This window comes from Hesperophylax consimilis, chromosome 22 (assembly GCF_061612785.1).
Source record: "Hesperophylax consimilis isolate HC1 chromosome 22, BYU_Hcon_1.0, whole genome shotgun sequence".
Lineage (NCBI taxonomy): Eukaryota > Metazoa > Arthropoda > Insecta > Trichoptera > Limnephilidae > Hesperophylax > Hesperophylax consimilis.
In genome coordinates this window covers 12,434,560-12,457,572 of record NC_142857.1, presented here as the reverse complement: position 1 = coordinate 12,457,572, position 23,013 = coordinate 12,434,560, and the positions used below count along the sequence as shown (strand labels likewise).

The following is a 23,013-nucleotide window of genomic DNA, read 5'->3' as shown; positions in this document are numbered from 1 at the left end:
GCCTGGGAAACCATAATAATATACATATTGAGACGTGACAGCATTTTTTAAGGCTGCAAATCGATACAATTGCCTAATAATGTTAACAAATGTTTTATGATTAATTAAATACAAAAAATTACATGGTGGAGTGAAAAAACCAATGTGTTTAATAGGTTTTAACAGTTTTGTAGTTTACCTACTAGTCGTATTTAGTCGCCACTTCTAGATACGATTGTGTACTATTTGATACTTATTTGTACCTACAATTATACTTTTAATAATTTTATACCCAACCCGTAAACCCAAGATTAAGGTCTTAATACTTTTACAATTTATTATTTATTAGTTTAGTGATTTGGCAGCGTAGTTGCAGGAATGTGTTGTATGCCAACATATTTCAGTGTGACTTACTCGTGTATTGATTTGGCAGCGTAGTTGCGGGAATGCGTTATATGCCAACTTAATACTTTGTATGGAACAAAATGCATTGCGCTATTCCTAGATCTAGCAAAAGCATTCGACACTATTTCTCATAAAATTCTGTTGAATAAACTACAGCGTATTGGTATACAAGGTCAGCTCTTCAAATGGTTGTGTAGCTATTTAGAAAACAGGAGCCAAAGAGTGCTTATCAACGACACTATAAGCGACCCTGCTAATATTAAATTCGGTGTACCCAAAGGAAGTACACTAGGACCACTTTTATTCCACCCTTGCCGACCACATTATCATCACCTTTGCCGACGACACAGTTTTATTATTTTAAGGCAAAAGCTGGAAAGTTATTCACAGCTAAGCCGAAGTAGGTTTAAACAAGTTCAAAAAATGGCTAGACAGCAATCTCCTCACTCTCAACCTACATAAAACCAAATTCACCCGTTTCAGTGCAACACAAGCAGGAAAACCAAAATAAATACACAACATCATTATACACCACTGTTACGACCGAACTACTTGTAATTTTACTATCTTAGAATGTGTCGATAGCATCAAATACCTAGGAGTAATCATAGACAAATCTCTGAGATGGGGCGAACATATAGACGAAACTTCCACAAAGATCAGAAAACTAACTCATGTATTCATGTCTGTTCTTTGCTTAAAAGATCTTAAACAAATATACCATGCCTTGTGTAACTCATTGCTGGAATATGCATCCTTGGGATGGGGAGGATGTTCTAAAACATTACTTGACCCTCTATCAAAAGCACAAAAATCACTTCTAAGTGTCATTCTTAAGAAACCATTAAGGTTTCCCAGTGATCTATTATTTGAAAAGGTATGAGTTCTTGATGTGCGGCAACTGTATATAAGAAAAATTATTTTACATACACAAAAACATCGACACCACTATTCATCCATTGATCATATCCACAACATCCGTCATGTAAGGAGGAATCCAGTAGTTCCACCCACTATAAACACATCACACGCACAAAGACAATACTCCTACTTAGGGCCTAAAATGTTCCACCTCATTCCCGAAGCATGGAAATCGAAAAGTGCTAGCGCGTTGCGAAAATGGGTTAGCAATTAGCTTCTGAACATTGGGAGAGTCGAGAGCGAACTTATGCTAACACAAACTCACATATCTAATATGAACTAATTATTTAATTAAAAAAATGTTAATTAAAATGGAAAAAAATATAATACTATGTTAAATTTTATTTTTTATCTTCCAAAAGGCTATTTTATACTTAAGATAGATAAGGATCCAAAGTCAGTTTTTATTTCAAGTTTAAAAATGATTATTTTTGTTCCTAATACTTGATCTTCATTGTTATTATTATTTAAATTTAAATTTGCGAATTTTTTTCGCGGGTTTATTTCGATTACTGTATAATAATGACATTTAATAAATAAAGATTCGAAATTTTAAAATTGTAAATTCATATATCATACGGCATTTATCCTGGTCTAGTAATGTGTAATTTCTATCATCTAAGAAATTCTAAAAATATAGTACTATAGGATTCATATGTCTTATACTGATTTATAAATTTAGAAATTCTAACTATACAATTGTAAATGTTCTCCGAAATGCCCTGGAAAGAATCTCAGACATGTGATGTCCCGAAAGAAACCATTCATAAAGTGAGAGATTTCTTACAATTAAACTGATTGATCAGTTTTGTAAGATCTAAGTAAGAGAAAATAATGTACAAAAAAAAAAACTGAATAAACACATATAAAAAAAAAATCTGTTCGGAATGCAATTACTAATGTTATACAAATTGACCCTGGTAATAAATTACATCTTTGCGATTTTTTCAAGGATAAAGAAACCATCCTGTCACTTCGAATGCAATCAAAAATGTTCTCAAATTTTTTTTGATACATCGCCATTCCATTTTAAGAATATTATGTACTAAATACACAATTTGGCTGTCCTGAAACGGGAACCTTTCCCAATTGGACAGACAAAGGTTCATTTTGTTTTGTATTGTTTGTAATTTATATGTATATATATATATATAAATTAAATATAAATATTTCAGTTTGACTTACTCGTGTATTGATTTGGCAGCGTAGGTGCGGGAATGCGTTGTATGCCAACATATTTCAGTGTAACCTACTCGTGTATTGATTTGGCAGCGTAGTTTCGGGAATACGTTGTATACCATTATATTTTATGAATCGTTTTTTTTCAATGTAAGTAGGAACATATTTATATGTGATATAATGAATCATGATGTTTTCTAGAGTACACAATTCTACTTTACAATGAAAAGCGCCCTTGGGGTAATTTTGCACAAAAACGGCGCCATACAAATTATCAAAATATTAGTATATATTATTTATTATTAAAACCAAAGATTGATTATTTTAGTTTCCACGTAATTTGAGATGGAGATTTTTTACAAAATATGACTATTTTTGACTTATGACAGCGAAAATATATTTGTGAGAAAGTCACTTAAAATAATAATAAAACCAAGCAGTGAAATTCATTTTTCACAGAAATGTATAAAATTCGAGTTTTTAAGTTTTCAAACAAGTTACATTCAGATTCCTAAGAGAAAGATTTATATCTTAAAATCAAAGCAATGCATATTTTCTAAATATTCATCGAATCTCTGGAAAAACAAATCAAATAAAAGGTAGGGTTGTTTAAATACAAAGCAGAAAACTATTTGCCCGAAGCAGCTAAAACTGCAATCCCTAAAGTCATCACAGCTCATTTTTTCAGTTGCAACGTTATGTCAATCACGTGTCGTGAACTGATCATGTTAAGGCATGACGCCAAATAGCGTTTCTACAGTATATTTAATTAAGTCAATGAGAAAAACGGAGTTCAAACCCGAGAAAAGTGGTTACTAACTCATAACAGGATATCATGGGATGGCGCCTTATGTTTTGAAAAAGAAACAGATGTCGCCCACATATGAGATGGGCTGAAAATCTCAAAATAACAGATTCTTCGGTTGAACGAAATTCACCAAGAATCTTCAAAATTTTTGACACTTTTGAGAAAAATCTCGATTAAATTTGTTAATTAAAAATAAATATTAGAATAAAAATAGTCCAATTTTTTTATTGGGCAATATTTATTTATACTTACTTTTAGGTTTTTTTTTGTTCAATTCCGTTATCTGATATGAGTTCTTTTCTTTTAAACCCCAAATTTTTTTCATCTTTTGTTCTGTAAACCCAAATGTGCCAACCGCTTTAAATTCATCGAAGGGAAACATTTGTCAGGCAATCCAAATATATTCGATAATAAAAAAAAACAGTTCGTTCATTCACTAAAGTTCCATATATTAATTCTCTGTCAAATTTTATCTTAACCTCTGATGAAGTATCCGAGGCATTTAACAAGACTTGACCCAAAGTTTTCAATTGTTATTATGCAAGTTAACGAAATTCTGCTTATTTTCACTGTTATAAATTCAGTCTTTTTCAGAACATTTTCATTATAGAATTAGAATTTTGCAACTCTCTTTGTTTTTGGATTATTATTTAACCTGTAAAATAAAGGATGTGTGAGTTTTTTATCTCAGTATTCGTGTCCTGAACAATATATTGATACACTGATACGCTGATTTCAACAAATCTATGTTTGTCTGTCTGTCCATCACTGAACACTCTTGGCATTTCAAGTATAAGAATCTCTACCATTTGGGGAAGTGTTAAAACAATATAGATTCCGTTTAGGCATCCAACAATCACAATCACTGACAACTACTGACACCATTTACGCACTGAAAACAATGATGCATTTAATCATTATCGAGTTACGACATCTACACTGAGGATAATCAACACCAACGGCCATACCGACGGTATTTCAGAATTAATTTGATTCAATTTTGGAGACTTGAATCATTCCCAAATATTATTGATTATTGGCAAGAGCGCTTCAAACTATGGCTTTTTTCAGAATTGATAAAACCTACTGTGGAACGGAGGCAGATAAGATATACGTCGGTATCAGTACTGTTAGTTAGACATCCTATCTATACTTATTAGATTACGGATGCAGTGGCGGATTAAGTCACTCTGGCGCCAGAATCAAGTAGATTTTGGACCCAGAAAGGCTGTGGTGCGGGTTGTGTATGCACATAACTTAATTCAGGAAATTTATCGTATTGTAGGAGTCCCTGGTTGTGATATTCATACTACATTTTAGTATGTTTTTTGTATATTATCAACCTGTGACAATAATCTTGAAAGTTTTACATCTTCACTGTGATTAAGGTTCGTGAAAATAAATTAAGATTTTTTTATATTTTAAAGCATGATTTACAAAACTATTTTGTATCTGTAGCACTAAATATCTCATTGAAGGAGAAGATAATACTTAAAAATCTGAACGCAACATGAAACAGAACAAGACACAGAAAAATTAAAAGATAATGGTCTCAACTGGACATCGGTTTAATATGGCAGTTTTGATAAATCTAAAATATAAGTCTAAAAAGATTTCTTTTTTTAATGATAAACTAATGTTTATAAGACAAGGTTTTTATGCATAGCACAAAGGATAATAAATTATTACAAGCAATAATTAGTTGCCTGTAATATCAATACAAATTGAAAATATCTCCCGAGTAAAAATAAATGCCGCCGACGGGAATTGAACCCGCGCCTTCTGATGCTGCTTATTTTTTTTTTCACTTGTAAATAACCAACTTTATTTTTGTAGGAAAGGCTTTGTTAGTGCTAAATTTCCCACTAGATGGCGTCAGACATCAGAAGGCGCGGGTTCAATTCCCGTCGGCGGCATTTATTTTTACTCGGGAGATATTTTCAATTTGTATTGATATTACAGGAGACTAATTATTGCTTATGGTAATTTAATATATTTCAGTTTGTTTGGTTGAGAGCTTTGGAAGGGGACGAAATAGGTCTGTTTGATTAATGGAATTCAAAAGTAAAATTCAAGATGTATTTAAAAAATCATACCATATTAAGGAATTAGAGGAATATAAACCATTTAAATATTGACCTTATATTGACCGGTCGGTGGCTGAGTTGACATCGCGTTCCGGTCCCACCCAGGCCTAGTGTGTTCAATTCCTCGGCTGGCTAAGTCCTCCATCACAACACAAGCAATATTTTCCGCTTATTGTGGTGGTAGTAGGAGATTTTTTAAATATTGTCAGGTTATTCGTAACCCAGGAATGTTTGTCTTTCTTTTAAAAAAATAAAAGTTTTAAACATATTTCAATAAATGTGTCTTATTTATACAATAAGTTCGAGTGTGAGCAGTTACAATCGTCCTGAAATCACATTGATAGGTCTGCTTAGATAAATTATATGAATGTGGATACATTACACATGAAGTTATATTTATATGTATAATACGTATATTCAAAGTCGCCGATTAGATAAATTTCGATAACGGTTGTTATCTGTCAAATAAGCAGCAATATAAATATATGTTTATTTAATAATAATAATTTGTGGGATAGGAATGTAGGCCGTACAGTATACTTAATTAAGAGTGTGGTTTCTTGGGAGAGAGTATTGATTTAATTGAGGTCACTGTGACACGTATTGAACAGATAAAAATGAATTCTACTGAATGAAGTGTGTTGTGGGCGTGTCCTTGTGCCTGAATTAAAGGTACCAAATTTTCCTTTCTACTTGTGATAAAGAATTTTTAAATATTTCGAAATTATTTTTTCAGCAGATAACCAATTTCATTTTCCTGTATAGGGCCTAAGAGTTGGTTATAAAACTGTTGACATTAGTTTCTTTCAAATCGGTATAGATTTCATTTCTTCCCAGGGTGGGAGATACTCTCAGTATCGTCATTCACCATTCAGAATTGAAACTTTGATTGAAATCGATTCTGCCGTATTTTAAGACCAGATCTGAATGGTCAGGTAAGTACTTCTCAACCTTCCTCATCTTCTTCCTTTCCCTGCTCTTTTGAGCCTCACAACATGCTCCAAATTAACAATGCTATTGTCTCACTGGCTCCGACTAGAAAGAGCAATTAGGTCCCTTGCGGTAGTCATGTAAAAATAAAAAATCAAAAGATATAAAAAACTTTTTTTTTCTTTATCAAGTAGTCAATTTTACTATCTAATAGAGGAGTCGAAACTTGTTAAGGTCTTATGTGAATTGGTGGCAGTCTTTTTTCCTTTCAAATCGGTTAAAATTACGCTTCTCGGGATTCTCTGTTCAGTGGCGATCCAATATTATTAATCATTTGTCCACCGAAAGGTTATGAATTATTTATCACTTTCTTGAAGGCTGAAATTGTATCATTAAGGCCTTTTTATTTCACAAAAAGGACTGTGGAAAATGGTAAACTCAAGGAAAAACCGATATGGGTTGATTCATCGGTAGTTGATTAATCAATAATCATATTATCTGTGGTCAAATTCCTATACTATGATAATAATTAACATTTTGTGACAGTGGGAAGTTTTCGTATCAATTCTTAAGGGTTAACTTAAAATTATTCATTCGTAGATGGCGCCAAATTAATTACTAAAATTGCTTAAAGAAATATTAAAGGTTATAATAAGAGATATTTTTCAATTTTAGGATAGTAGGTCCTTGCACATACCCGTGAATAATCTTAATAATTGAAATAATTTTCTTGTTAAAATATGTCACTGTTAGGTTGGTACTTTGTCGCTTGTCTGAATTCTTCGCTCAATCAGTTGTAATTTTGAAAATAACTCTTAAATTCAAAGATTATTTAAGTTCATTGAACCACAGTTACGCAGGACTGACAGGCAACCAAATATTTTGAGAAATTCTTTTTTGTTGAGTTTCTTATTAAAAGTACTGATTTCGATTTTGACTTTTTTGTAACTCCTGTTCAACAACTCTAAAACATCTTTGAATTGAGTCATCACTATCAACTTTGTTAAATTTGCATGATTTATTTCTACTATAATGTATTTTCAAAGGCTGTAGATAAATGACGAAAAAGGAAAGAAAAATAAATCAAGTAAATATTTTAAGGTTCTCCTTTACCAAGTTTCTTTGAACAAAATCAAAGCAAAACTACCTGATTCGTTCTAGCGGCAAAGCCTACTTTGATTTTCAAGCCCTTGGTGATTGTTATAGCGAAAAGCCAAACAAACGATAACATGATATTGGTTTAGTCAACGTAGGCACAAAGGAGAAAAGGGTTTGTATACATTTAACCAGTAGCTTTTTTTTCTAAAGTGGAATCTCCGATTGAAATCAAAATGAACCCAACCGCCACAGCATAAAACAATGACAGAACATAAAAGATGTCAAATAATGCACGCCATCTAAAGCTGTACGAACATCAGTACCTAAATAGGACACGTACTTTTTTTCATCATCCTTATGAAAAGATGATCAATAGAAAACTGGAAGAAAAAAAGAATCGTGTAAACGCCCATTAGTCTTGCTCACTAGTAAGCACAGGAAGTGAAAAACCTAACAAATTTAACGATTAAATCACAAAATTTCGAGGTTTTTTGTGATGAATTCAAATTCATTGCGCGCTTAGCGAGGAGATACAACTTGCTTGCTATTTGCAAAAACGTAATCTTTTTGCATAGACTAAATAAATACCAAAACGAAACGAATAAGAAAAGGATGGTACCTCCGAGAATATGTAAGTGCGGTTGAAATAACAATACAAAGGCGCGCGCACCTATCAATGTTAATATCAAGCGAGAAACGAAACGCATAAGAAAAGGATAGCCATTCAAATTTATGCGTACGAATGAAATAGCTATATTATCAACAGCCAGTCCCCTCAAGCCGACAGCGAGAAAACGACGTACTCTCACTTTGATTGTCCTTCGTACACTTATGTGTTTCTTCGTTCCCTCGCTTGCTTTAATTTCAAAACACACAGATTTCGGGCAGCAGGTAAATATAATATTATTCAATATTATATTTATTTTGATTTGTTTTTTGCCAGAGAATGATTTTTGCGCTTCTCAAAAGTACAAAAAGGCTTTTGTTCCAAAAAAATCCCAGAGCGACGTGCTTGTGGCAGCTAGAAAAAGCTTTTCTGACGAAAGAAATTATATGCTATACTAAAATCTCAAGTATGGCCACCGGACCTAATTCTGAGCCGTTTGTGGGTGTTTAAGATGTACGCAAAGGATTAAAGAATATTAATATAGTAAGATCATTATTTATTGACATTAAAACTCCATATTCTACGAAGTGTTCTGTTATTGACAACGGACGTTCACTGTCATTATCACCAATATCGTAATATCCAATTTCCTATTCTTAGTCCTAATAATCTAATTGTTATCATAATTAATCAATATTATTACGAGTGTTTTGGTGTGGTTATGTTATCATTTCTATTGCCTATTTATAACAAAAATGTACCGACTATGAATTTTTATACATATTCAGTAAAAAGGGTATCAAATGTAGGCAATCAATTTTAAAATATATAATTATTTAATAACTTGTAAATTATGTTGTTAGACCAATACGTGGTTATTTCTGATGGCCTACTTACAAAATTTTAAAATCTTCATGTTACATGTCATTACCGATTTCTTCGACAAAGGGAAAATCACTCATAATTGTAATAATCGTATGTCTAAATGTATGAAAGAGACATTTGTTTATGAAAGAGACAACATCATTATGCATGGATAGATTTAATTTTGTTTCATGTCTTTTCATCAGTAGTTTCCTTCAAAGTAACATGTACTAGTAGTTAAGTTAGTAGAAGTTAGTTAACAGTTATTGTCGCACTACTGGCTCGCACACTCCATTAGTTTTGCTAAGTCAACCCATCTTACATTACACGAGAATCCACTGAATTTAAGAACACCAAGTATAATCAAAGAGGATCCAGTACACCACAGTTTGGTGCAGTCAAGATCACTTCAAATTGGCGCGCCAAACACCACAATATTGTGTACATTTATTATTTTGTTGTTATATTGGCCACAGGAAAAATGAAGGAACATTTTAACCCTTAAGTGACGCGGTGAATAAAAATAACGTAAGTGTCGTGGTGGGTCCAGGAGACCATATGACTCGTAAATAGACTTTATACTTTCATGAGGGAATTTTTCATCCTTTTCCTATCCTCCTCGAATGTAGGAAGGTACTGAGACGCGCGGGGCTGATTGGATGGAACCCAACCACTTTCCTACGGCATTATTGGGAAACATTTTTGGTTTACTCCTTTACTTACCTTTCTCTAATTGTTTTAATTAAACTAAGCTACATATATGTTTAACGACTTCAGGATCTAGGACCCTCCAATATCCCGAGCAATATTTGTGTTCACGGTTCATTGTCATAATAAATAATAGTGCTTGCCCACGTTCAATTTGATTCATGAAATTCAAAAAGAGAAAATCATTTTGTCATTCATTTGTTTTATTCATCCAAATAATCGATTTCTATGAATAGCACTTCCTCGATTAAATATGAATGCACGTACTACTACAATGTTGCCTACCATCAGTAAAATCTTGTATGAATTATATATGCATAATCAAAAATAATATTGACGAAAAATAGTAAACACATTTATTGTTTTTAGTGGAATAACTTTATGAGTAAAACCTCAAATTGTAATATTTAATCATTGAAGACATTATTAACGACTCTCAAACGAAAGATGTGAAACAGAAAAAGATTCAGTAGCTTCTAGGAATTGAACCTCTCCCTTGCCAGGGAAATGATATGATAATTGAGCTGATTTTCTAGTCCAGGATGATCTTTTTTAATTAATGTTGGTTGCTCTCTGTCGAAGTTATGATACAAACGTCAAATTAACTCAGTGGTCAGAGCTGCTACCCGGCAATGAAGAGGTCCTGGGTTCAATTCTTAGATGCGATTGAATATTTTTCTGTCTTTTCTGTTTCACATCTTACGTTTAAGAGTATTTAATATTGTCTTCAATGATTAAAAATAATATTCTATAGTGTCCATGATGATGATAATTATAGCATTGTTTAATTTAGAATCGGAGCATTTGAAAGTCACTTATGTAGCAATAAAAGCCACTATTCAAGTCACATTAACTTTTCGTATTGTTAGAGCATTTCCATGTCTCGTCGTTAGAGAAATTCCACTTCGTTTCATCAGCGCATTTCACGTCTCGTTAGATTAAGAATGGTTCTTCGCTATTCCAGTGTCAGCATATAAAATAAACACATTGAGGTTATTTATTATAAAACATTGATATTACTAGAACTTTAATTATAACATAAAAGTAGTCACGCTATCCTGCCACAAAGCAGCTTGTCTGCATGTCCAACATTTTTCTTTAATTTAATAAACATAACATAAATAATCATATTGTCGGTAAATTTAGTTCAATCTAATTTCACAGCAATGTCTATCAGTAATGCAATGGTCTCTTTTTCCGATTGTAACTGCTTCATTTATCATAATAATAATAATTGGATAATTTGTATACCCTATTCACTATTCCTCCCATGGATTATCAATTGGGAAAAATTTTAGATATCTCAAATTCAAACACAATTGAACGAGTCCATTTTTATGAATTTTTTAAGTCTTCCGAGTGTCAGTTTATTTTGTTTTTATTTTTATCAGTACCATTTGTACTTGAAAGTAGCAGTTTCGCACGTTCACCTAACACTGTCACTTTGAAATTGAAGAATTGCATAAAAATCTCCAATTTTATAACTGTGCTAAAAACTCACATTCGTATTAGGAAGCTATCCTCATAAGTCATAAGGCAATGCGTTTATTTGATGATTTTCAACTGTGATTCGCCAATATTGTCTTTACGAATATCTGTATTAATTAATTCATTGTTATCAAGTTTGATTTGCAAAACTCTTTTTTGATTTTAAGTATTTCTTTTATATTCAGTTATATTATTATTATTTTTTAAAGCAGATTGTTTATTAACAAGTTTTGCTGCTTAGTTATTACTAGGCGTGACGGCTGTTTCATTATCAAACTGTGGTTAGGTTAGGTTATGACTCAGGGGTTTCTTTTTCCCAGCAGGAAAAACATGGCTCAAACAAATAAAAATAGGAATTATTACAGTTTACATAGATGTGTGGCAATCGCGCTGTGTTTTACAAGGTCTGAATTGTAAGGTAGGTACTTTCCAACCTACTTGTTCCCCATCTCTTTTCTATCCCCGTTTCCTTCAGGCTTAAAACATTCCCCAAAATTGTGGAAGCTATAATCGTCTCGCCATATCAGTAATAATTATTAGCCATGAATAATATGGATCAGTTTTTTTAAACTGCATTATCTAATCAGTGACTTAACCTTTAAGTGTACGGCGGTGGCTGGCGTTTAGAATATTTGTAATTGAATGACAATTATATGCGCCCCGAATAAGGGTATGAATGTGTATGACAGTTGACCATATATTATTTCATAATCAAAGGTGACGTAACAATAAGAAATTAATTATTTAATATTATGGCCTGTTTAGATCACCGAGTAAACAATCCATGTCAACGTAACGAATCATCAGTGAAACAACAAAGAATTAAACCAATGACAATATTGTAAGGTAAGGAACTAATTGGTGCACGAATTAGTTTTTTTTCATATATACAGTAGCGACGTCCCGGCTGCCGAGATAAGTATGTCACCTGAACAACCTTCATCGTAATCATTATGTCTTTGACATAGAACAGGTAAACAAAGAATTAAACCACTGACAATATTGTAAGGTAAGGAATTAATTGATGCTCAAATTAGTTTTTGTTTCACAGAATTTGAACAATTCGTCAAATTTCAAAACCAATTTTCAAGTTCTTTTCAAGTTCTGTTATTATTTCAATTCTATCAAATAACTGGCCTATAATGATATAATAGCAGAACTTGAATAGGACTTTCACAGAACCTGAAAATGAGCATAGAAATTTGATGAATTGTTCAAATTCAATGAAACAACTTATCCTAATTCTATTCGGAATTTAAACTTTCACACAAACATCAATATCTCAGTTTCGTACCAATGGCATATAGAACTTTGCTGTTCCAAAGACACATTTAAAATGTATTTCTTATTTGGCTTATAAAGATGGATAGACATAATTCAAGTCCAAACCAATTAATATTTACTCCAGTCATGTCCCATCATCCCATTATATCACGAATATCTGCTTTTATCTATTCAAAATAGAATGAAGTTTAATTGAGTCGTCTTCGTGGCTGCATTTGACTAACATTATCAATATTTGATGGGCTTTTCACTCTACTTTAAGAATTTTCCAATCATGGAATCATGGTAAGTAATTGCTTCATACCTATACGCCTTCGAGAAATACACAAACCAAAAATATGTCAATTCTGACTATGTCTTATATCAACAAGAATATAGGGCTTATGTCAACAAGAAAATAAGTAATAGGCATAAAAATCGCTTAACAAGCATGTTTTTATATTTATTTTGTGAGTAATTTCGTATACATACCACACACGAGACATTTTGATATGATTATTGACCCACATTGAAATATTTAGTATCTAATTGTTTCATCACTGTAACGAATGTAGTGTCCGTTTCTATAGAATAAATTAAAAAACGAAAAAAAATTAAAAGAGAAACTGTCACAAATAATCATAGCCTCAAAATGCTGTTTTTTTAAATTATAATTTATTGTTATATATTATTAAATATTTTTCGGTTTCATTTTTTAAGTAATTGGTGATGAAAGTTTCAATTTATTCAAAGCATATTTTTTGGTACTCATAATGGTTGTGTACATCACGTAGAGAACCTAAAAAACTTTTTTTTTAAATATTACTTTTTTATATTTTTTAAAAGAATTTTAATGAATAACTTTTAGAGCGGGGTCTACATTTCTACGCATTTAAACGACCTTAAACAGCTGATATTAACCCCTAAAGACAGATTTTTTTTAAATTTGACCTACAAAATTCCAACTTCAGACTTGATTTACTCGAAAACGAAAGCACAAATCAAAAAAGTTACACAACGAAATCGATTCCAAATTATTCATCAGTTTACCGCCTGTTCTACTGATTTTCTGAATACCCTGTGTAATATCAAGAAAAACAAACAATAAGCAAATTATTAAACTTGAAAGTTTGTCCCTTTTTTCTCTCGCCATTTCGAGAGGTAACAAAGGATAAAGAAATATCACGTTGTCTCATTATCGACATTCAATATCTATTGTCCAATTTCAATGTCATAAACTTCAATGCCAATCTACACGAGCTTTTGCCATCGCGCGTGCAAACAAGCTGGACTAATCCCCTAAGTGCAATAAGCCGGCGCTTTTATACGACGCGTCAGACCCTCCAAAGGCAAAGGCTATCATCATATTAGCAGCCTTGCTGTTTACACAACATTACAATTCGAGGTCGCGCACGCTCTGCCGAACATACTCACATTACTGTACAGTGTACAGTATAGAATAATGTAGGTACGGAAGCCAATGACACAATGTAACAATGGAGAAATACACCGATAGACGTGTGGTATGGGCGTGTTAATGAGCCTCAAGTAAGCTCAATTTTTCGAGTATTTTAGAGTCACAAATATCAACTACTCCCGTCCGGAGCATAGAATAAAGAGGAACGTTAGAAATGCCTTTCATATAAATTTGAATGGTAACCAACGTCGCCTCTGATTTGATTCTAGCCCATTTAACATGCGCTACATCTATCGTACGATTACCTGACAACGTATATCACCATCCCATTTAAATTTCAGAATGATAGTGCATATGAAATTTAAGAGGAGAATCGTCAGACTTTGAATGACGAAACACGCCCAAATGGCATTTCTGTACTTCCTTATTATTTGGTCCGGAGCCAGTTAAAAAATGGCATACCCGTTCGGGGTATGTTATAAGGCTGAAGGGAGCGGGATGGGGAAGGAGTTGGGTAAAAAGACGAAAGTTGAGAAGTACCTGATTATTCGAATCTGATCACCAAACCTGCCTAAAGTCATTTTGATCAACATTTATTTTCGGAATGGAGGTCTTTCACCAATGCGACACAGTACAGCAGGTATCTACTATCCTAGAACCTGTTGCAGTTTCCCCGCAGGAGTAGGCAGAGAGGACGGACCGCCATATAGCTCGGTCTTGGCACACACTTCTTGCCTCATTCACATTCATACATCGTCTCATACATACTCTTCTATTATTCTGACTCTTGACATGGCCCGAGTATCTGATTCACTTGATCGTGCCTTGTCTTCCTCGGGCGTCCCCGACTTCTGCTATTATTCGCATTTGCATCATATATCCTCCGTACACTCCTATCTTCGCTCATTCGCTCTACATGCCCAAACCATCAGATCTAAGCGTCCCTTTCTTAATCTTACTCACTACGCTTACATCAGCCTTGCACTCTTTGCGGATCTCCACATTCCTCACACGATCATATATGGTTTTACACACATACGCCTCAGGGATCTCATTTCAACAGCATTTAATCTACTTTCATCCTTTCTTTTCCAGTTCCATGCCTCACTTCCATACATCAAGGTAGGTACCAGCACTCCATTGTGGACTGCTAACTTCGCTTCTTTGGACAATTTTTTGCTAGCGCCAACTACGTTCAGTCCTCCATTAACGGAATTACCTGCATTTACCCTTCTTTCAATATCTCTTTCAGCCTTCCCATCTCTCGTTAACATACTTCCTAAATACACAAACTCATCCACCTGCTCCAAGTATTCTTCATTCACAATTATATTGCACACTGTTTTCGTACTCTCTCTTTCAAACACCATTACTTTAGACTTACTTACATTCATCATTAACTCATTCTTCATGCATACTTCGTTCATCCTAGACACGAGAGACTGTAGATCATCAATACATTTTTTTAGTCAGTTAAAATTCAGTTCTTGAGATTATCCGTTCAGAGTAAAGTAACCTTTATTGTAAAGTGACACGAAGGGGAGTTATTTCATATGAATGTGAATGTGCGAGGACAATGGGGGTGAAGGGGATAATTTGAATAGAATTTGATAAAAAAGATATTTCAAGATATAAAGTTAATTGAATCTATAGATTAGGATTGCTTAATAGCACGATAATAGAAACACGCGTATATTGGTAGGCACATATAGCATGATAATAAAAACACGCGTATATTGGTAGGCACATATATAGCACGATAATAGAAACACGCGTATATTGGTAGGCACTAGCACGATAATAGAAACACGCGTATATTGGTATGCACATATAGCACGATAATAGAAACACGCGTATATTGGTAGGCACATATATAGCACAATAATAGAAATACGCGTATATTGGTAGGCACATATATAATCACACCTTTTTCGATCGACCCAATGTTGAAAAATCTTTAGATTTTCCAATTTTTTTTCAATTCGTAAGTTATAAGTACACGGAAAAAATTACTGATTATTAAATAGTACTAATTTATTAAAAATCTCTTCAAATTAATCGATATACGGTTAAAAACGGAATTGCAGGCTTTTAACGAATGAATTGAAAGGTTTTCTAGTAAACTTTTTGTAAAATACGAATTTATAACAACACGTGTCACATAAAAATCATAATGTTTCGTCATTGACGATTATCAAGGCAAGTGTAGGTGCATGAACACGTGTTTTCTCCGTGTAGGGCCCAGAATTCCTGCTTCGCGATAGAAAGGTCTTTTATATTTGTTTGAATCTTAAAAATCGTTTTACTTCATTCAAGAATTCATTCGCTGGGCTTTTAGGGGAAAATCTTATGATTGTTATTTTTTTCAAGTTTCTTGTTTTCACCCTTCAAGGGTGTTCTAGGCCATAATTTCAAGCTATGGATAGAGGGAAGGCGATTTTGTGTATTAATTTGTGGTAATGGGCAAATTTCGTAAATGAAAGACTGGAGTTTTTTTTTCTTTAGAGGGGACAATCAATTCTATACCACTGAATGTATAATATGTTCGTGAATTTTAAAAAAGGTGAAAGAATAGTGTGATATCCTACAGAAAAGTTTAAGATAGAGATTACCCGTAGATGGCACATAGCTTTAGATAATGAAGGGATTGAGATTATAATAAAAACTATTGCTACCTCAAGGTCAAGGCATAGAACCATTTCTACCGCCTGCTAATAATAATCTGAGCTTATTTTTATCTATCACAAATGAAGTGTTTCGTTGACCCCGGAGTTTTTTAGAGTTTGTGAAACCACCCGGAAACAGTGAAGAAATGTCTTTTCTAAAAAATGAGGGAATTGTTGAAAGCACGTTTTTGATGGGAATGTCCAGATGTTTATTCATAACGTTTTTGATGGGAATATCCATATTTGTTCATAAGGTTTTTCATGGAAAAGTCCTGATGTTTGTTCATAACTTTTCATAAAATTAAAATAAATTTATTTATTATAGAGCAGAACCCTTGGAAGAATGCTTTGTCGCCACTCCTGGCAATAGACAAAAATATCTACATAATAGAGCATTAAAATATATATTTGTACAGCGCCCTTGAGATGATTTTTCATAGAAAACATCGCTATGCAAATCATCTAAATAGTACGATTATTACAATTGACGGACTTTACTTTGTTCACTGCGCCATTAGCGGAAAACTCCTCAGACGATGATATTCGATAAATAATGGTTTTCGCGTCTCTTCGGACGAGCTGCACCTTTTCAACTTACATCTCGTTTGCTTACTCGTGTAAGTTATAAATTTATCTGGATCTTTTCCCCTCAGACTAATGCGTTAGCTTTCGTGAACAGCTCATATGGTCTCAGAAATCATTATCTCCTTTACTGTCGTGGTAATAAAAGTGTTCTAGACCGTGTTAGAAATAGAAAACACCACGCTTTATATTCAAATCTTTAAAAAATTTAAGAAAAAAATATGTAGATATTTTATTAATTATGTTTTATGAAGCAACAGTAAAGTGAGGTGACTATAATGTTTTGAATACATTTGTCTAATAAAATATGGTGGGTTATATTTTTCTATATCTGTTATTTTATTTCGGTGTTTAGGCGAAAAAGCGTTAGGTGAGCCATTTTTAAAGCTTTTAAAGGTATTAATACTTTTACTATTTCTAAAATTAAAGGCTTATTTTTAATAATAAAACTTGTGTATTTCATCACCTTTCAAAATAGTTTTTACTTTTCAGATACGTTCAGAAATATTCCAATTATATGGATTTTATTGCAATGCGGAAATACATACAAATTCTAACAAAATATTTAAGAGGTCGGAGAGGTTAATAATTGTCCAATGTGACATAGATTCATTATAATAAAGCACCTTCTGAATTAGATTTAGTCTTATTATTGAATCTAACATAAGCTGTATACACATATGTTACAAATCTCTAAATCTAAGCAATCCCTTTGTAGAGTTCAAAAACAACAAGATTTGTTACTGTGCTGCTCCAGTTCACTCACGTTCTTAGCTTCAGAATAACATAGTAGAATAACATCATGCGTTATGCAAAATTTCATTTTCGTGTCTTCAGAAACCTTCCTCCAATATAACACAGCGAATTGCTTCTATTTTGGGGTTAACGGGGCACGAATCTCTTATATCACATTTCAATTAATCATTGTTGTTGTTTATTCTACGTCAAAGTCTGGAAAAAAACTCGAAAGATATCATTTTTGTGGCAACAATATCTCAAACGTTTTCACGTTACATGGGTTGCTACCTCCTCAAAATCCTCGACGGTGTACTTTACTCTTAAATTGATTTTATGAGTAAATACACCGACACTTCTAACGTCAATTAATTTTTCAAAAATATTTCAAGGTCATTGTAAGATATATTGTAATGGCAATACTCCTCAACTCAAACACGATAAACGTTTTTCTCTATTGAATTGCGTAGTTACGTTAAAAAGAAAACATTTTTATTGTAATTAGTTTTTTTAGTATTAGATATTTATGTTTTTTTATAAAAGAAATATATTTTTAAATAAAAAAATGATTTACGAATCGAAAAATGGTCCCTGAATCTATTGAATATTTTTAATTTTCATAAATTATCTTGTCGAATACCTATTAGTGTTTGAAATCGGCAAACTTACAATAGCGTTATTTTTATTATTGCACTAGCGCAAACCCACAAAAAAGCACGGCATGTAAAGTTTAAAACCTTTTTTTTCCATCTTGAAACATGAAATATCTGTAGTTATTGGACTAGGTATTCACTAGTTAAAGTAAGTCAAGTACGTCAAGTTAAAAAAATATTTTTTAAAAAAATGCCCCGACTGAAAATCGAACCCCGATCAACTATATGGAAGACATTTTCAGAAGGCGGTATAAATTCATTATATGTACTGAAAATATATGAACCATGTATTCTGAATTTTAAAAATGTTACGTACTCATATCGTCACAAATGTATTATTTAATTTCAGATGTCAATGTGGCAAATTATTCAAACCATATTATTATTTCAGCCAACCGATAAAATTATTCATAAGTGTCAAAACGATACTTGAAAAAAAGTCCCGTTGACGTGATATTATTACAGCAAAAAACACTATTAAAATTGTGCAATCAAAGTACCACAATAAGTATCTTCATATGGGCCCAATTTTTTTCAAATTCAAACAAATTTAAACAACAATTTTAGAAAGTAGACTTTAATCTATGTAGGTTTGAAATGTTCAAAACTTAATTACGATGATTTTCCTAGAATCTCCTGAAGTTTCTCGTTATTTCACTAAAGCAAAACAATCGCCACCCAGTCAGTACTCTGAATCAAGTTGGCCTGCTGTTTATATAAGATCCTACAGTAAATAATAGCAGGCAAACATCATTCAGTGTCCTGCCCTTGGTTGAGGCGGTTTTGTTGAAACACTGTGTACATGTCAATATGTAAAAGTAAGTGGTATTTTTGTTGTCCCCAGTTCCAAATATCGATCCGCTCAAGTCTGCTGGTTTATTTATAGAGCCAAGACGATCATTTCCTTCCGGAATTCCACTTAATCTGTTTTTACAGGCAAACCAATATTAGGAGTGTCTTCACGGAAAATACTGCGGATCCATGATAATACAATGACAATTTAACACACCTTTGATGGTCTCCGTGGTTTAGGGGAAAGGCTGTCGACTAGCAATACGAAGGTCGCCGGTTCAAATTCCGGCGTGCGCAAGTAAATTTTATTTGATGAATTTGTGACATCATATATATTGCGGAACTTTCCAGAGTGGAAGATACTCTCAATATCGCCCTGGTATAAGATCAACATTCAAAATTGAAACGTTGCTTGGAACGGCTTTAACCATGTTTGGTGTCAAGACCTGAATAGCCAGAGAATCCCTCACCTTCCTCATCCCCATATCCTTCCCCTCCCTACTACCTTCAACCTCACTACAATTGGGGAGGCCATAGTCTCACTGGCTCCGGACGGTTGGGAGTAGTTGGGACTCTTGTGCGGAATTTACATAAATTCCATAATATTAAGTAATTAAAACTGATGAAAAAACTATAAATCTAACCTACGTAACAAATTTAACGTAGTTTTTGAGTTGAATTGTCGAATTAAATCGTAATTAATTGATTGCCTACAATATTCACGAGCACCTACCGTAAATAGATTCATTATCTATTCACATTATCAATTTGACTTTGTCAAGAATTAGCGGCTAGCCTCAGATTATTGGTTTTAACTATATACAGAACCAAATTTTATTTTAACCGCGTTTATTTTATAAGCCTAGAAAAAATTAAGATTAAGGGATGTAAAAATGTTTTGAATTGCAAAATCTTCAACATATGATTCTTTTTTCGGATGCTATTTTATTGTATAACGAGAAAAATTACCTTTTTTTGAGTTTGATCTGAAAACATAAATATTTTGTAAATGAAATAAGATAATTTTATTCATATATCGAAGTAGACGGCCAGCATTAAGAAACGGCTACACGCTACACATACTTTGTCATATAAAACTTAAATTTTAAAAAGAAGTTCTTAAAAATCTGTTAAGGATGTGAGCTATTTTATTAATTTGTATTTTATATTATAAAATATTGGCCATTAGAGAATTTGTTTTCAAATGATTTTAGAGTTAATGGTAATTATTAAAAAGTTATCTTTCTGAGTCTACTGTAGGAAAACTGCTTTAATTTGCAATACAAATATTTTTCGTTGACAATATTTTATACCACTGGTATCACTGCTAGAGCAGTAGCTACTAACCGTGACTGGGATAATTAATTCTGTTTCTAGCGTCCTAACCCCGTGATTGACCACTCCCCACCGTCGTTACACCGCGAGTTCCGTGTAAATCCTCTGTTAAAATTATTCTAGAAATAATTATTAGGCAATTAATGTAAATTTAATGAATACGAACCAAATTCATTTTTAGAAAACGAATTTTATAAAATATATTATGATAAAACTATTCTAACAGACCGAGCGATTAGTCATAATAGACCCGATATTTATTGTTTTACATGACAAAATTAAAAAAATAACTTATATCATTGATGTCGCTATACCAAATTCCTGTAATATTCAAAAATCTGTTAGCGAAAAAATAAGAAAATACACAGATTTAGGAAATGAAATAAAAAGAATTTGGCATTCTCAGACTATAAAAATATTACCATTCGTTATTTCGACTACTGGCATTATTCCTAGCTCTCTAATTAAAAATTTAGGCGTATTAGATCTATCAAAAAATTTATATGTGCAAAAGTCGGTCATTTTGAATACATGTAGGATAACAAAAGATTTTTTAAATATTTATGTTGAGGGATCAGTAGGATTTATAGGCCCTGTTAGAAGTTCTACCCAGCCGAACCCTCTGATATGAAAATATCTGGAGTCGGTGAATTATTTTCCCATTTGATCTCTGGTGAGTTGACGAGTTGTTCTTGTATTGTTTTGTATTTATTTTGCTTATATAATGCACTTACATAATATTGATTGACTAGATGATCATTTGTGGAAAAGTGTGTGGAAGGGTTAAGTTTTTCCTTTGGGGAAGATTTAACCCGGACAACAAAATCGGAAGTTTAAAAAAAAAAATAAAATAAAGCGTCATATTGGGTAGAAATTTTATTTTATTTCCGACAAATTTTGCTTTCCAGTATAAATCGATAGTTTGAAATTTTACTTTAAAAACATTTATTACACTTTTTATATTTCATCTTTTAATATATAAAAATTTCGCCATTCAAAAATTCAGCTTATGTTCGCGCTCGTCAAACTCGAAAGGTAGTGGACCGTTATCTTCTTCTTATTAGTGCCAGGAGTGTTTAGAGAGCGGTTTGAGTGGTAGAAGAAGAAGAATGAGATACGGAGTAGAATTAAAGTCGATGTAATGTAGTATTTCAACAGTAACATTGTGGTATACAGCAGTGCTACGCAACCGGTGTGCCGTGGCACACTGGTGTGTCGTAAGCCCGATACAGGTGTGCCACGGTCAAATTCAATGTATTTGACATCTTACAATATTTCATTATGTATTTAATACACAATAGAATCTTTGGAATATTCTGTGCTGAAATGGGAGCCGAATGTGAATCCCTATTGTTTTATATTTAAATTCGTTGGATATTTATTTTTATTTATTTATTTATTTGTTAAGACATACACAGTACAATTAGATACAATTATATATTTTTAGTTTTATCATAGTTGTAGTACCTATTACGTATGTCCATAAAATATCATTACGTAATTTCGCCTAAGATTGTTATAAAAGGAAGGAAGTGTGTGGATAATAATAAAAATAATAAATGAATTGAAAACAAGAATTATAATTTGCTCACGAATTGTAATTGACTGTTAATAAATAGGAGTTTTGAAAAATGATGTGAAAATATATTTGAAATATGTCATGCTAAGAAATTTAATAAGTTAGTTTTGTATGTTAGAAAGGAATCATGAAAGATGTCCAAATGTAGTAATTTTTCGTAATGGGTGTATGTTGTGATTGCGCGAGTAATAACTGAATTGTTTGCTGCATTGGTATTGTTGGCTTCAATATGAAATAGTGTAGTGTGCCTGGTACGCCTCGTTGGAACATTTAAACCAATGACGGATAGCAATTCGGGACTATCTATTTTATTATTTAGCAGATTATGTAGAAACAACAGGTCTGACAATGTGCGTCTTTTTTGTAAAGTTAACATATTATTTGTAGTATTGTTGTATTATGTTGTATATCCCGTGGCAAAGTTTTGGCTAGATTGTTTGAGCTTCGTCACGAGGGGCGTGAGTTTCTTTTAAATCAAAATATTCACGAACTATATCAGCACCTCGATGATGGTTACTGATTGATTAAACTTGCATACATGGCTGATATATTCGAGCATTTGAATGAACTTAATAAAAAATGTAAAATACAAATTACAAGGGTTGAAAAAAATCTAACTTTGGCAGAAAGAGTTGCAAAAAGGATATTTGGAAATGTACCAAAAGACAAACCAAAGTACAATTGAAAACAAACAATTAATTTTGGATCTGGCCCAACAACATTTAAGTATGCTTCAGCACAAATTTGATCTGTATTTTTATTCCGTTAATACGGAACAATACGATTGGATTCGAAATCCTTTTGCAACCAATGCAATAAATTTTACGGAAGCACTTACTCTATATAATTCGAAAGGAATTTATAGATTTATATAATGACATGATTTAAAACTTCACTTCTCCGAAGTTCTATTGGAT

At 32.6% G+C, this 23,013-nt stretch overlaps 1 protein-coding gene across 2 annotated transcripts in view; it reads right to left on the bottom strand.

Moving 5' to 3' along the window:
• Window positions 1-23,013, bottom strand: part of LOC149412861 (uncharacterized) — a 77,542-nt gene that overhangs the window by 20,170 nt on the left and 34,359 nt on the right. The gene's annotated exons all lie outside the window — the stretch shown is intronic.